This window comes from Cibotium barometz, chromosome 18 (genome assembly GCF_041138505.1).
Source record: "Cibotium barometz isolate CiBa-2024 chromosome 18, ASM4113850v1, whole genome shotgun sequence".
NCBI classification, from domain to species: domain Eukaryota; kingdom Viridiplantae; phylum Streptophyta; class Polypodiopsida; order Cyatheales; family Cibotiaceae; genus Cibotium; species Cibotium barometz.
The window spans coordinates 58,083,804-58,095,789 of NC_141063.1; the positions used below are offsets into that span (position 1 = coordinate 58,083,804).

The 11,986-nt window shown below is 41.9% G+C and overlaps 1 pseudogene across 1 annotated transcript; it reads left to right on the forward strand.

The window, feature by feature from the left end:
* The first annotated feature begins 7,962 nt into the window (after positions 1-7,962).
* LOC147629526 (uncharacterized) lies at positions 7,963-11,209 on the forward strand (annotated as a pseudogene). Its single transcript, XR_015268016.1, has 6 exons — positions 7,963-8,532; positions 8,614-8,909; positions 9,156-9,361; positions 9,472-9,673; positions 9,973-10,475; positions 10,710-11,209. The product of XR_015268016.1 is annotated as an uncharacterized LOC147629526 (transcript).
* The last annotated feature ends 777 nt before the right edge of the window (positions 11,210-11,986 follow it).

Consider the following 11,986-nt stretch of genomic DNA (forward strand, 5'->3'; position numbering starts at 1 on the left):
GGCTGGCCGCTTGCCGCCACGGCGCCCTCTGAGGCGGCTGCCAACACAGCACTACAGCGCGGAGCAGCTCTTTTTCCCTCTGACTACACGTGCACACGCACACACTAACACTAACTAACTTACTGCTCTAACAGCTAACACACAGAACTGAAATGTGTAAAAAATGAAGAAAACAGAACTGAAAAATGACTGAAGAACAGCAGCAAACACAAACACACGCCTCTCTTTGCCTTTCCTGTAGGATAAAATAGACTTCAAATAGCAGCCCGAGTTGCATCTGGAGCTTGGTGTAGGAGGGCGATTTCCCGACGCACCGGTGCTAAAAATGTACGCTCTTGCCGCACGTTGTCGTGCCATGGCACGTCTATGGTGTGAAACCATGCATGTGAGGCCATCAAATACAAATCTAGATGCATGAGTTAAGTGCCATGACGAGTTATCATATGATGCTCATGTACACATGTTCATATTGTAAATGAGGTTCAATAAGACGAGCTGAGGCTGAGTCAGGTCTTGAAGCTTTGTATACGAGTGTGGTGTGAATTATGGAGACATATGTTTATGGTAGACCTTGCAGTAGAAAGCACTCAGTTACATACTTGGCCTGAGTGGCTATGTAAATGATGGTATGGGTGGCTTGTAAAAGGGCTAAGTGAATGATGTAAATGGTTATCCATGTGCATGATATGAACTTCCCATGTGACATGGAACTCATGCATAATTTTCAAGGGAGGGATTATAGATGAAGCCCATGCTCATCGTGAAGAAGCTTTCAAGGTTGCAAAACAATGGGCGACGAAGTCTAGAAGTGCATACTTGATGTAGAAGGTTCCGCAAGTTAAGTGTGAAGGCCTTAGTTGCCTTGGTTGATTTAGTTGCAAAGGAGAAGTGAATACATTATGAGTATGAGTAGAGAAGGAAAATTAAGGCTATGAAGGCAGCTACGTGGCAGCAATGCTTAACTACAAAAAAGGTGGCGTATGAGTAATGGCAGCGGGGAAAGAACGCGAAAATAGCTGCAAGGCGGGCGGATGCGCCGAATTCTCTGCGGGAAAAAGAGAAAAACCAGAGTGTAGAAGGCGGCGAATATCAGAGAGGAAAAAAGTCTGCAGAAAATGGGAACCAGTGCCCAATCGACCAGTCATTTTCATTTCAAGAAGATACCCACAGTTCATGGCTTGTTGGTGTTAGATTTGAAGAGGATTTCGAGTGCTATAATAGGAGATGCTTTTTGATTTCTACGCTTCCTTCATCGAATTGTCTACAGCGAGCGGCGTTTGAGAATAGTGAATATAATCAAGAAAAAAATCGCTTGTAAACCTTCAGCTAAGTGACTTTCTTTTTTATTTTTTTTAAATACTTTCACTCCATACGATTTAGGAAAATCGTATATCTCATATATCAAAAAGGATTTTGGAAATGAGTAGAAGGGTTTGGAGAAAAAGTTAAAGGATTTGGAGCTTGGAGATTTTGTGGGAAAAAAAGGTATCAAAAATACATTTAAGTTGCGGAAAGTTGATCTTACTTTCTACTCGATTGAATTTTGGAAATTACGAGTATGATATAGCTATGCCGTATGCTATCTTTTGCTTGTGAGATGTTAGAATATTAAGGCAGGTTTTCAGGTGATAAAGAGCATCTTGAAATGATGATTTTGATGGCACTGGATGTAAAGAATGTAAATGGTCACATGCATGTTGGAAAAAATTGAAGGTTATGTTATGCCTACATGTGATTGGATCAAAGGATTTGGAGAAAGGAATCAGTGAATAAAGGGACAAGCACTTGATACACAAATTTGTGCAATTATCAGGATGACTTCAAGGATGTATTGAGGTGAATCAACACATGTATATGCCATTGAAAATAGAGATGTCCAATACTCCTTGGGAAATTTTGTGTGCGAGTTTCCTTGTTAGATTTGGTACCTACTCTCACAGCTAGAAGTCTCGTACTTTCCTGGCTATACCGCACACGTCACGACAACGTGTCGGAGCTAGGGACTTACCAAGCACTGTGTGCGAGCCACGAATGGCTGTAACCAAGCACACAACCAGGAAACTAGCTGCAAGCTCAAAATAGGGAGCAATGGTGTGTCACTCACCGCTCAGACCGTCATCGTAAAGGATTCTTGCGCCGCGATGAAGGAGCCACCGCCGTCGCTCTACCGCCTCGCCGTCGTCGTGCCGCCACGTAATGCTCGATTGCTACACACACACACACTCTCTCTCTCTCTCTCTCTCACACACACACACACACACACACACACACACACACATACACACACACACACACACACTAGATAAGGAGATGGAGAAGATAAAGCAAGAGAACTCCTTGTATTCAACACTCAGAGAATGAGAGGTTTTAGGTTACATTTGACTTTTATATGTGACCTGGCCGTTCACACATGGGTGCCCACACATGGCCATCTGATCCTAACCCTTATCCTGATGAAATTCAAGGTGCGCCTCTCATCGGCGATCATCCAATCCCCTTACCCTTTACATGTGGTGCCGATAAGCCCGGCCCATGACTCAGAATACATAAAATAATTATATGACGTAAAAAATAATACGTCTCAATGTTCGCCACCATAGGTTAATAGCTGTCCATTGAGTCTCCCTCATTCATGTGCCCAGACTCCAACTGTTTGTGCAGATATGCAACACATGCTTCATTGTGCACCTGGTATAATGCAGCAAGTGCATCCCATGCCTGTTTTGAAGTCTTACATGACCGAATATGAGGAATAATGCTTCGCTTCATAGAAAGTGCAAGCAATGCATGAGCTTGTGCATCTCTTCCATCCCATCTCGTTTGAGCAGCAGTGGGAGGTATGGTGGTGCATGTGGAGGAGCCACATCTGTATTAGATTCTACTTCAGTAGCACCTGGTTGCACTGGTAGTTATGAAACAGGATGAGTTTCACTACCATTGACCACATCCCAAAGGCCTTTAGCAACCAATACATGCCACAATGGGTAGTTAGTCCCATTAAGTTTGTCCTCAGCAGACAACATGTTGAATACATCACTATTGCCAGCCATGACTTTCTACCAAATGCAAAATCTTTCAACACATTGCAAGTACTCAGTATTCAGTGAATGCAACCTTGGATGGTTGCCAATTGACTGAATCACATGTATAGTGTATGAAATGAAAATTAACACAGAGTAGAGAATAGAGTGTTAATAGCAAAAGTATGATGTTGTTGATGGACACCAAATCTTTGCTGCTACTACATAGCCCAAACACCCAAAATTGAGCAGAACCAATCCAAAATGACGCCTCTCCACCAGAACGTCTGCAAAAACCTTGCGGTGCCTGAAACGTGTCTCGTGGACCTCGAAAACATCGTATACTTTGTATACAGAACACTACAGTATACACCTTCTTCTCCTAAGAGGGTATCTCAATCGGAGATATAAATATAGGGTCGTGAGGTGGGAGGCAGACTACTAGATTAAGTGTTAAGGAAGCTAGATTTGATACCAATTGTTGGAATTAGGGTTAGGGTTGCAACAATGCACACACACAAGATAGAGAAGCTTGAGAGCACACAAAATCACTAGATTAGAATGAACAAAGTGTGCTAGATACAAAAGATAAGTACACACCCCAAAATGAGTAGATAAGAGGGTGTACATTTGCACCGGGAAAAATCCCTCCTAGTGAGGGAAAAAGTGCCACGGCAGTCCTAAGTGTGTTCACACACATCACTACCATATAATGCTACACCTATATACGTGAGAGCCCAAACACGTTAACTTATATATGTGAGCCTATAGAAGTGAGTCTAGAGGCATCAGCCTAGAGATGTGAACCTAGACACGTGAGTCTAGCAAGGAAAAAAACACCAAAAAAATAAAAAAAACCATTTTCATACTTACACCTGAAACCTCAAGGACGCTTGATGCGAACCCAATCTGGACTAATTATTAAAAAATATTTAATCAATTAAACTACACTTCCTTGAACCCACCAAGCCTTCGATCCCAAAAAACGACGAGCACTCAATAGAGTGCTCCCTAGTTAAGAAGGCTAGACTCCTTCGGATCCACCTCGAGCAAGGAGCTTTGAGAAGAAATGAGCCAACAAGACACAGATGTGAGTGGAGGATATGGTTCCTTAAACCCACCAAGCCTTCGATCCCAAAAAACGATGAGCACTCAATAGAGTGCTCCCTAGAGTTAAGAAGGCTAGACTCCTTTTGGATCCACCTCGAGCAAGGAGCTTTGAGAAGAAATGAGCCAACAAGACACAGATGTGAGTGGAGGATATGGTGAAACATTTGGAAACAAGAGCCGCCATGGGCCTCCAAAATCTGGATTCACCAACTGGTTTTGCAAGCATTTAATTTACTTTAAATTTTATAAAGAAGGCATTCACAACCACCCTATCTTTAGGTGTAGCTCCAGTGAAGGAATGGAAGAAGGACCTAGAACCTCACGGTTCTCTCCCATAAGAAATAGTCAAACCATGTTAGACGCCATAATGTTTCAAACATTTGTTGTCAATCATGATCCAGGTTTATCCCAAGCAGATTGCGACCAACAAAAATAGCCCAATAAAATCGCAGTTTGTTGTACCACACCAGGGATAAATGTTCCACAATATACACAATAGCAAGCGCACATAGTGCAAGCAAGAGTCCTACTGTCCATAGGAACCCATTATAGGAGTGCCTTTACCACAGAACCAAGTTCTTGTTCTTCTCTGTTTGGATGAGGAATAGGGAGCATGGGGAGGGGTACGGATCCAGTGCCAGGGACTACCTTGTCTCATAAAGGGATCCATAAGGGAGTTCTCAGAACATATCCTAGGCTAGGTAGGTGGAGGACAAGTGCCATTGGAAATTATGTAGCCCAACCCCACAAGGCATGATATCTCGTATCCTGAAACAAAGGGTCTCACGCAACCACCTCTTGATGTTCCACTGCCATGTGAGTACGTAGAAGACATGCTAAGGATGGCATTCAAAATGGAAAGGGAGGTTGATCCCACCAAGATCTTCTCATTTGGACTTTACCCTGAAGACAAAGTAGGCCAGTAGTTTAGGTCACTAAACCCACTTGAAAAGGCAAGCCTTCGAGGTCTTGAGACACACTTTCATTGTGGGTTTATCACCCAATGGAACCAAATGGGCCCTATCACAACAATGTGCAACTATATTGCTTGCCAAGGGGTGAAGGCGCAACTCTCAATGCCTAGATGGAAGTAAGAAGAGATGGTCCTTCTCACGATGGTTCTCTCTCACAAGGGTGAGGGAAGAAGAAGAGATGGTTCTTCGTGATGGTTCTGTCTCACAAGGGTGGGGGAAGAAGAAGAGATGGTCCTTCATGATGGTTCTATCACACACAAGGGCAGAGGAAGAAGAAGAAGCTATTGCAAGATAAAAACCCACAATCAAATCTATCTAGCATCAAGCAAGCAAAATTCAAAAGCATACATCAAGCAACAAGAAGAGGGAAGAAGGGGAGCTCACAAGTAAACTATTTCAAAGGAATGAGTATGTCTTACTTATTGTAAAAAATGAGTAATTTTCACACTAGGCCGGCCAAACTTAAAAATGGTCCGACCCCTATTACTAGTCTTAAGCAACTATGTACCCTAAGCTTGTAGACTTTTCCTACTTGACATTAAGCACATGGTAAGACCACTTTATTTGTTTCAGCACCGTCTTACAATAGATAAGTGCCCTCATGCATAGGTAAGATAGAAAAGCACCTTATGGGGGTTGGGCGAGCGAAACCATGTTAACTAGCAGAGTGGTTAACACTCATTACTCAAAGAAGATCATAGATTTCGTTGCATAAAGCAAGAGAAAATGTGCATACTCATAATTAAAGAAAACAATATATAGTGCATACACTTCTTATATTCACAAGCAATTAAGTGAAAAGAAATTGATGGAACATAATAGGATGTGACAAAGCATAAATATGTAAATGTGCTTCACACATTTAGGCAACATCATATAAGGATTATTTTGATAGTAATCAAGGGGAAATATTACAAAAAAATAAATATGGAAAATTTTTACTAGGTAACAAAGATTATGAGTTTGTCTCTTACTCAATATATGTAAGCATGTAAAGGTAAGGTGGACTAGAGAGAGAGAGAGAGAGAGAGAGAGAGAGAGAGAGAGAGAGAGATGGATTTTTACTAGGTAACAAAGATTATGAGTTTGTCTCTTACTCAATATATGTAAGCAAGTAAAGGTAAGGTGGACTAGAGAGAGAGAGAGAGAGAGAGAGAGAGAGAGAGAGAGAGAGAGATTGGTTTACATGCCATATTAGACCAGCTTCACACTTAAAAGGATTTACCCTTATGCTACATGACACTAGAGGTGTCCACAATGTAAAGCACGTATCGGAGTAGATAAAGTGTTGAAAATGGAAGATCATGCATAGCATTGAAGCATATATTCAAACTAGCTTTCATGGTGACAGTTGATCATGTCCTATCCCTATCGTAAGGTTAACATTCAAATACTTTGGGCGTGCCAAAATATGTATGCTTTCGTAGCACTAGAAGAAGAAATGTAGAGAGAGAGAGAGAGAAAGAAAGAAAGAAAGAAAGAAAGATTTTATTAACGTCTTCCAAAAGACCGAACTTGGCCTATGAGACAAATCGGTGTACCTGTATGGGGTATCCTCTGTCATCCCAACAAAATGAAAAAGTATTGAACTAAAAAGCTAAATCTGGGTGTGCAATAAGTACAATGAGTGGGGGAGGATGTAGAGAGAGAGAGAGAGAGAGAGAGAGAGAGAGAGAGAGAGAGAGAGAGAGAGAGAGAGAGAGAGAGAGAGAGAGAGAGAGAGAGAGAGAGAGACTGGTTTACATGCCACATTAGAAACCGGCTTCACACTTAAAAGGAATATCCTTATGCCACATGACACTAGAGATGCCCACAATGCAAGGCACATAATGGAATAGCTAAAGTGCCAAAAACAGAAGAGACCATATATAGCATCAAGACAAATTCAAACCTGCTTTTATTGTGAAAGTTGATGTCTTATCTAGCTTAAGGGTTACATATAGCACTTTGCCACTTTGGGAGTGCAAAACTATGTTTGCTTTTGTTGCGCTAGAATAGGAAACGTAGATCTCTTATCAAAGTGGCTTTCCTTCAAGAAAATGGCATTAGCATGTGTCACATGGAATTGAGCACAATGCACAATGCACAAGTAAAAATACCAATAGATGCTTGAGTAGCTTGGTCATCCTTGATGCCGATCAAGTAGCATGAGGCTCATAAGTTTTTCTGGATGGACTTTTAAACCTACCTTTTGAGAGGATTTTGTCATCGAACAAGTGGAGTTTGTCAAGGTTTCACGGGCCGTGCTAGATTCATGAAACCCATCCTAACCATAGAGCAAGAGAAGAAAAGAGGAAGAGGAGGTGGGGGAGGAGGAACTCCAAGGGACTTGAATTAGATTCATGAAACCTATCCTTACCATAGAGCAAGAGAAGAAAAGAGGAAGAGGAGGTGGGGCAGGAGGAAGGGACTTGAATGTGTGTGTGTGTGTGTGAGAGAGAGAATCGAGTATAATGAATTAATTAAAATTCGAATCCAGAACGAACTTCGAAGTTTCAACTAATCTACATGCACACGTGTGGTGGATCCCATCATATCCCGAGTTTTGCTCGCCTGCGTTTTGGCCGGCTGCGATGAGCCTATCTGGTCACGCGTTTCAACTTTGGTGCTGATACCTTCATGGCGATGTCGATTACTTCACTGATCCACGCACGGACAAAATAGCCTTCATGCCGTTTGAGCTTTGATGATCCTCGCCAGGAAATGTCTAATTGAAATGAGCGTCAATTAGGTTTAAATAATATACTGCGCACCGCGTACGTGATCACCAGCTGTTGAAACAGCAAAAACCGGCATTCGCAGTCTATATAAGATCTCAACAGCATAAGCCAGTACCATTATCCAAACAGCTGCTCCAATATTTCTCAAATGGTGTGTACTGATTTGGAGTACACCCAAGCTAGCATCTCGCTAGTAGCCTTTATTAATGATTTATATTTGATTATTTGATCAGTTGGGTATTGATCAACCACTCATTAAAATGCTGGTGGGTGGTTCAAGCAGCTGCAGCTCAGGACGTGCGCCTCCTTGCAGAAGTATCCGTCGGCAGCCCAAACCATCGATTAAGAGTAATCACCAGGATCTTCATACATCAAATATAATTAATCCGCAGGAAAGCAGTGAGACCATAAATTCAAACGAAGAAGCCTTCGGATCCGATGTTTACTATATTAAGCTGAAGAAATCTAGATCCTCTAATACTACTGAAGCTGATGATGCATTATCGGCCGTACTTAGCTTTACAAAGTCTTATGAGTGGAGCGATGCAGAGAAGCTTGAGTGGCTGCGACTGCAGCTCATTGGCGACAAGCTTGAGTTTGAGACCCCCTTCGGTACACGACAGCTTCTGTATGCGGACCACACGGCCTCAGGCAGATCGCTTCTGTTCATCGAAAACTTCATCATGCAATGTGTCTTGCCATTCTACGGTAAATTTAACCCCAATCGCTGTATTCTTAGTTGTGTATGAAACAATGTCAACTAATCGATGCAATAATGGGCTCTTGCAGGAAACACACATACAGATGACAGTTTTATTGGGAGGAGCATCAGTAGCATGGTTAGCACGTCATCCAAATACATCAAACGCCAGCTGGGAGGAACAAGCAATGATGCACTCCTTTTCTGTGGATCGGGCTGCACAGGCGCCATTAAGCGCCTACAAGAGGTGATGGGCATCGCGATTCCATCCACCTTGCGGTCTCAGGTGCTCAAAACCTTGACCCAAGAAGAGAGATGGGTTGTGTTCACGGGTCCTTATGAACACCATTCCAATCTTCTTTCATGGAGGCAAAGCTTAGCAGAGGTTAAATAACAAACGCATGTAACTTCTATGAATTCTAAAACAGTATGAGTGCAATTCATATACACGATAAAAAAAGCCACCTTCATAGTATACTGTCATTCTTTTTATTTGTAATTTTGGTGACCATTCAGGTGAGTACTACTACACATGATATATCAGCACACTGCATGCACGACGATTCGCCTGCTTTTACATTATAGTTTTGTTTCAATCTTCTTGTGTATAATACTCTTGATGATCATTTAGGTAGTGGAGATTCCTGCAGATGATGAGGGCTTCATTGACATGGTTGTTCTAGAGGAAGCATTGGACTCGCCTCTATACAGAGGACGCCCCAAGCTAGGCTCCTTTTCAGCTTGCAGCAATGTCACTGGCCTAAAAACAAACACTAGGGTCATATCCCAGTTGTTGCACAAGCATGGAGCACTTGTATGTTTCGATTTCGCTGCAAGGTGAGTTGGGCGCCCTCTATTTCATGACTTTAAGATCACCAAGCTGGTTCGTCATTGATGATCCTCTCAACAACTGAGACTAATAGAGCAAGATGTTGAATGCCTCTCAGTGCACCTCATGTGCAAATAGATATGAGGTCCAGTGAGAAGGATGGCTATGATGCAGTCGTTTTCAGCCCTCACAAATTCACCGGCGGAACAAGCACTCCTGGCATTCTTTTAATGAAGAAGAGCTTGTACATCTTGGGCAAAAACCCTCCTTCTACTTGTGGTGGCGGAACTGTTGCCTATGTGAATGATTTCAGTGAGGAGGTAAGCGTATCCTTTTGATATGACTGGATACTAGCACATGCTAGGCTAGCGTGATTGAATACTAATTTAAGACCCTTCTATGAACCATATGTATTAGTTGTGGTATGTACTCGAGGAAGGGCTTCTAGACAGTCTAGTAACATAGGTCCTGTCTGTAAGTCATAGGATGCTTAAACACCTTCCCTCCCAAATACTTAAATCAGCAGGTATTCACTCTGGAAAGAATTGTTCTCAAAAAGTAAGCAGAAGAAGACTAAAACAATTTGGTTGGCTTGGTTGAATGATATGATGATGAGCAGGACACTGTGTACCATAAGAGGATTGAGGAGAGAGAGGATGGGGGCACCCCAGCCATAGTGCAGAAGATCAGGTGTGCTCTTGCCTTGTGGGTGAAGGAGTTCATGGGGAATGCTCTCATCGAGCAGCGCGAGTCTTTCTTCATCAGCAAGGCCATGATGAGGCTCTCCCAAAACCCCAACGTGGAGCTACTGGGCAACACAACGTCAAGGGCCGAGCGAGCCTCTCCTTCCTGGTCTACACAAGGGAGATCCGGCGTTGTTACCAGTCAAGAAGCTGGCGACAATCAGAAGCATGCAGCAATAATAATGATCATGGTGTGAAAACTGGACGTATAATTACTGTCCGCGGAAAGCCTTTGCATGGGCGGTTTGTTGCTAAGCTGCTGAACGACCTCTTCGGAATCCAAGCTCGCGGTGGCTGTGCTTGCGCGGGCCCTTATGGCCACACTTTATTGGGCGTGAGTCAAGAGCAGTCCCTCGCACTCAGATGTGCGATCCAGAAGGTAATATAATTAGCAATCGTTTGTATCAGCGGCGGTTGACATGATTTGTCATGCAATAGCGTGTGAAAGGCCTCATTTTTTAACACTCTCTCTCTCTCTCTCTCTCACTCTCTCTCTCTCACTCACACACACACACGCACGCACGCACGCACGCACACACGTATATATATGTTCATATACAATGTACATTAAATAAGTTTCAAAGGTTAACTTATAACTTTCTATATGCGATAGGGATATGAAGGACCAAAACCAGGGTGGTCAAGGCTTAGCTTCTCTTATGACATGACAAATGAGGAGGTGGAGTATATCCTAGCTGCCATTGAGATGATATCCAAATATGGGCAACGCTTCCTTCCACTCTATGACTTTGATTGGAAAACGGGAGACTGGAAATTCAAACACGTGCACAATCTTTCTTTTGGGAAATATGGTGATTCTTTCATGGATAATCTTGGACAATTTCACTATTATGGTGGTGATCGCAAGCTTCAAAAACATAGGTTTAAGCGTTGCTTGAGGCTTGGAAAGGCCATTGCCCATTTGTTGCCCGAGTTTCCCTCATCAAGGGTATTGCCGGAGGGTGTGTTCAACACAAAACATCTTCTCTTCTTCCTCTAATTATGTTTTTGTAAACTGAATTTGATCATCTTCTTTTTGAAAGATATTTTTAATGGAAGGAAATCTAGTCCACGGGAGCCTCACTCTTAAGAAATCCCCCATATCACCTGCATTCGAAGGGTATTAAAAAAATAGGTGTATTGTATACTTGGTTTTTATGAATGTACGTATAGTTTCCTATATGTATAGATTCTTTCAAATATAGTGGCAACTAATAAATGGGGCACCTCTTGTAAATGTATAACTATAACTGGAAGTTCAACTCAAGTGTTATCATAAATAAAAATAGGTCTCTCTAGATGGACTCAGGTGATGTCCTAATTAAGACTAGGCCCCTCTCCTAAAAATGTAAAACTATAAATGGCATAATTAAAATAGGTCAGCTCTCCTGTGAATGTAAAACTATAAATGGCATAATTTAAAATATGTCACCTCTCTTGTAAACATAAAACTGTAAATGACATAATTAAAAATAGGTCTTCATTTAAACCCATGTCATACCATGCATTTCTTTCTTGTGAAGAACCCCGAGGGATGAGAAGTCACATACATTTGTATATAAAGTTGAGCTTTCAACAAGAGAAACTCCCTCAATTATAAATGTAAGGTCTTTTAAATGGCCTTTCTTTAGCCTTCAATAGTAATTTTGAATCCTATTGTGAAACCATAAAAGCATTTTCTTTCGAGTCCCAAATACACTATGGGATTCCATGTGGCCTTTTTTTCTTGCAAAAATGCGTGCATCACTTTGTTTATTAGTTTGGATGTAGTTGGATCAATGCTACATACCGTACATTAGTCTAGACTCTTAATTGTTAGAATATTTAGATAAAGTAAGCATACAATCATCACAAACCTTAATTATTAGAATATTTAACAATTTAAGCAAA